Source organism: Cupressus sempervirens, chromosome 9 (assembly GCF_028749045.1).
Source record: "Cupressus sempervirens isolate cs-2001-9-10 chromosome 9, ASM2874904v1, whole genome shotgun sequence".
In the NCBI taxonomy this organism is placed as follows: Eukaryota; Viridiplantae; Streptophyta; class Pinopsida; order Cupressales; family Cupressaceae; genus Cupressus; species Cupressus sempervirens.
Window position 1 is genome coordinate 168,375,830 of NC_143126.1, and position 5,509 is coordinate 168,381,338.

The window sequence follows — 5,509 nt, forward strand, 5'->3', positions numbered from 1 at the left end:
ATTCTACATTTCACTACTTATACATATACATTGTTGGATAGGACATAATATTTGTTTCATTAAATGATTTATAGGAATAAGGATGACCCATCACAATTAGTATAGTTAAATCAATTATTTACGATTGGTCAAGAACCAAGCTATGACAATAGGAAATAATAATAATATGTTGACTTGTGAATAGTTGGATTCTACATTGCACTACTTATGCATATACATTGTTGGATAGGGAATAATATTTGTTCCATTAAATGATACATAGGAATAAGGATGACCCATCACAATTAGTGTAGTTAAATCAATTGAATACAATTGGTCAAGAACCAAGCTATGACAATAGGAAATAATAATACTATGTTGACTTGTGAATAGTTGGATTCCACATTCCACTACTTAGTACAAAAAATAGGATCAAAATCAATGGTTGTTAATTTACATAATGAATAGAAGAGTATTGTGCCTTAAGGTTGACCCACAATGAGGTTCACTTTTAAAAGAGAGGTTTACGCAATTGAAAACTATATAGGTTTCTTATTCACTCCTTCCCAACAAGTTCCCCCTTCTTCTTCTGCCTCTCCAACATTTTCTTGTAAGTTCATAACTCATTTTTCTTTTAAAATAAATGTTCTTATTGCTTTTTTTTATGAGCATGGACTGAGAAAATGTCCAAATCCTACTCTTGTTGTTGCTTGGCTTTTCAAAAATGTGTTGATTGTTTATAGCTCCCTTCTTTCTCATGATGGATTAGTGTCAATTGTTTGTTGTTCTCATCTTTTTAACAATAGATTTCTAAGAATGTGTCAGTTGAATAGTTTGTCAACCAAGTTCTGATGATTGATTGTTATTGACTATTATTCATTCTTAGATGATAGATTAGTGTCAATTGTTTATCATCCCTTGTTTCTAATCATCTTCCTCCTCCTCGACTACATCGCATTTCCTCTGTCCTAACTTCCCCCATCTTGCACTACCTACATTAGTGTCATTCAAAAGATCTAGGAGCTTTGGTGAAGTGAATGAGGAGTAATGAGAATGGGCACAAGGGGCAAAGCAGATAAGAAATTCTAGGTGGGTATGCGAGTACTGGTAGTGGACGATGACCCTACATGCTGAGGGGTTTTCATTGCTAAAATTCAACCAATGTTGATAGTTGCTTGAGTGGTTGATACTAAATTTTACACAATTGGTCCATGTTTTATGTTTTTTGGTTCAACTTGGGTCTTTGCTTTGGAATTTAGTATGCATTTCTTTGCAATTGAGAGTGCCCTTCATTTTGATTGCTTGATCTCCTAATTTTGAGGTATCTTATGATTAAAAAGAAAATCTGCTAAGCGTAACTAGGTGGAGACCTTAGATTGGATTCTATACTTTTGTGATTATGGGACTCTTGATCATCACCTTTTCTTGGTTGAGGTTACATACCGAAATCATGGAGCCCTGGCTTGGCCCTAGTCTCTTCTCAGATGGGCTTATGATCATCCTTGTTTTGGTCATGGTTACCTATAGAAATCATGGACTCCTAGTTTCGGCTTAGGGTCTTGTGAGAGTTGCCCATATATTTAAGTATATTATCAGTGGGGAGTCCATTAGGTTGTAGATTGTCTCAAGTTTCAATACAAAGTGGGATTTGAACCTCAGTTTCTCTCTTTCAAAAGTATCCCATTACCATTAAATGCTCAAGTCTGGTATTTTTTGTTATTAATTGTGAATCTATGAGAGTGCATAGTAATTAGGGATAACTTAATATTTGAATTTTATCACTAGTCATGCTTCTACAACTGCTGTTCATCTGAACTTTTTCAATTTATAAATACCCTATTGGTAGATCATAAACTCTCTAGATTTCACCAGTAGCAAGTGTGATTTTTTGCTTCTATAAATCTAGAAAGACCCAGTTGTTAGGTAAGAGAGGCCTTGTCAAACATTTTGTGTATGTCAATTTTATTTTTCAAATTAAAGGTAATTCGATCTTTCAGTATTTGGATATTATTAGTTTTTATTGATATTGCAAATTTCATGTTTTTTTTACTACATAAATTAATCCCTTGTGCCTGGTATGTTGGTCATTTATATTTTTGTTAATTTTGATATTTTTTTTTGGTGGTTTGAGGCTTGGCCTTTGCTTGTAAAGTTTGTTTAATTTGGTCATTTCAACTCCTTCCATCTAACTTAATTGCCATTATTAATATGAAGTCAATTTATTATTGAAGTTGTGTAACAATTTGTTGATCTGTTGTGATTTGATATTTTTAACCCAATTTTTTCTACACTAGTGATCTTAACTATTAGTTGAAAAATATTTTCAATCAGGTGCCTAAATGTCGACTCAAAAAATTTCTATGTCATGAATTCCAAAAATGTTGTTTGCTTCTAATTATTGGGCTATGGAAGTATATCACTTGATTTGTGAAGAGATCAAATGATTGCCCTGAAAGGACGGATTATAAAATGGAATAAGGGTGGATGCTTATTTTTTTCTATGATTTCTTATAGCAATTATCTTTAACTTGGTGTATATTATGGGTAGCTATAGACTTTAACGTATTGATGTAGGAGCATCTTGGGTTTCCTTGTAATCCTGCACTTTTGGTCTTTTTGCTAGTGGTTGTTGAGTTCTTAGTGGATGTCAAGCGTTCAATTGATGCCGAGCCATTCCTTTGATTGTCGAGTTCCTATGGTTGTCGAGTGAACTCTTTGGATGCCGAGTCATTCTCAATTGTTGTTGAGTTCCTTTGGTTTCTGAGTGAATTCCTTTGGATGCTAAGTGAATCCTTTGGTTTTTGAGTGCCTTTGGTTACTGAGTGATTTTCTTTGGTTGTCAAGCATTGAAGGATGCCAAGTTTGTAGTTACTACCGAGTGATTTCTTTGGATGCCGATCTCGTGTGGGTGCTAAATGCCAATTTTCTAGGAGTCTTCATTTGTCGAGTTATCTATGTTTGGTTCCAGTTTGGGCTAACTTTGCTCGCATTTAATTTTGGTATAGGTAGTTAATATCTATTTTGGCTCGACTTATGGCTTTCTATGTTCTAGAATCTTCTATACGCCATTTTGGCAAGTATTTAAAGAGGTCTAGGTTTGAGTTTAGAGGGAGTTAGAACTTAGAGGATAAAGTAAGGGATGCAAACTTGAAGTTGGTTGTCTCGATTTGAATCCATTTATAATTGGTTGTAACCGAGAAGGCCTTATAGTTGAGCATGTACGGTGAATACTAGAGGAATCAATAAATATATTCTTATTCTCTCTCTCCTTAACATTTTTTCTTGTGTTTCTTTTGTTGTGTTAACTCTTGCAAGGTGGTTTGGATAGCTGGGTGCACCTTTGGCCCTAGTTATTCTCTCCCTTTTCCTGTGTCAGTGGGTGGTTTGGATAGTTGGGTGTGCCTTTGACCCTAGTTATTCTCTTCCTTTGTCTGCATCATGTATATCATAAGTATTTCACCCTAAAATATTCCAAATGGTCTGTTGTTTTACAATTTGCAAACTTTTCTATCTAGTTGGTGGGTAGATGTCTCCCATATTTGTTTTATCTCAAATCTACTAAATATTGGTATGGTCTGCAATGCCTTTTATTATATTGAGGGGATCTCTACCGAGTAGTTTTATTATGGGCTACTTTTATTTTCCTAATTGGCTTATGTCTTATGAAAAGTTTGTGGACAACTTGATTTGCAGATTAGAAATAAATCAAAAGAATATTTGCTAAAATTTAGCAAAAGGTGTTAGCTTTTTCATCTGTGTGTATGTGTGTGTGTGTGTGTGTGTGTGTGTGTGTGTGTGTGTGTGTGTGTGTGTGTGTGTGTGTGTGAATAGTAAACTCATAGTTTTCCTTTCTATTTAATTTTCCTAGATATTTCTTTTTGTGAAGAGACAAGGGAAGCTAGTTTCAAATTGTATCATTTATGAAATTAGTCATCGTTGGTCTTGTTCACAACCTTGGGCATTCTAGCTCAAAGACTGCTCCCACCCTTGCTCAGGATGTGATACCAAGGATGAATAGCTTTTAGGAAAAAGCACTACACAAGACAAGTGTATGGGGTCAGGTTTCCATTGATTGTGGGGTTGTCTCTTTTTTTGTTTTCTTTGATGGGTTGTATCATTGCATGCCAAATCAATAGTATATGGTCTATGTCAATTAGCACATTATTTAAACCAATAATCAAAGTTCTCTTAATATTAAAACATAGCAATGGTGCAAAGCATGAATGAGGTTTAACTAACTAATAAGCCTTTCAAATCAAGGTTACTTGTTCATACCTTGAGTACTTACCGAGCCCTTTTTCCACCATTATTTTTAAAGTCTTTGACTGGGAGTTGTGTGGGTGATTTAATCAACTTCGTGTGTTATTAGAGATTTTGTGTAGTCTCTGTACTACCTTGCAGAACTATTTTATCTACGACTATTTCATTAATTTACCTACAAAGTTTCCTCACATGGAAAATAAATATAATAACTTTAAGTACTAAGCTAAATGTTAGATCTTTGAAACCATCATTTCTACCTAAATAATATTTTTTCCACTTCCCTTTTCTTTCAAGGATGGCACATTCATTGTAATGGAGGATCATTATGCAATGGAAGTAGGTATGGAAACATGGCATTCTAGTTCATTCAAATATAACCAAAATCATATTAATACGTCATGAACAACATCTTTAATGTCATAGTAAATACATTTTAAAAATAATGTCTTTAATGTCACAGTAAATACATTTAAAAAAATATTTTTTTGCACTTTCAAAATGATTTAAAAAAAATTATTTTGGGCCACACATATATTTCATATGTCATGGTGGGGATACAAATAGATCAATCAATAGGGGTAAATAGAAAAAATAATTTTATATATATATAACTAGATTTCATTATGATAACTATTTAAGATGTTTTAATAATGATTTTTACTAAAAAATAAAGAAAATTAAATTAAATTTTCCTCTTCAAATATTATTTTTAGATTTTTATATTAATTTTTTTGAAATGTTACAATTAGTTTGTATGTTCCTAATTCATGTTTAGAAAAGTTACACAAAGGTTTAACAAAATGAACCCCCTAGATCTAGTGTACATATCATAGCTACAATATTACCAATTTCGATATTGATTAACTTAAAATAGAGTCATCACAGATTTCACTTAGAAAGAAGTATTAATGTTGAAGAAGATGGGGGAATAGGAAGTTGGACTAATATATTCATAGGGTACAATTGAAATAAAGATGTTGATCATAATCATATTTCATGTTACTGACAATATTTTCCTTAGATACTCAAGCAAATTTTAATTCATAGCCCCATGTAAAGTACATAGTATCATCTACACCAATGTTAGCATGGAACATAATAATAGCAGTGTCTGAAGGAATTGCATTAACTTAGGTGGGTCTAACTATAGAATCCAATATGTGTAAAAAAAGATGATGTGATGGAGGTATAAGTTGTGTCACTTGGGACACTCACATTATCAAAGGTATTGAATGAGTTGATAGAAGTTGTAGAAGAGAGTATAAGC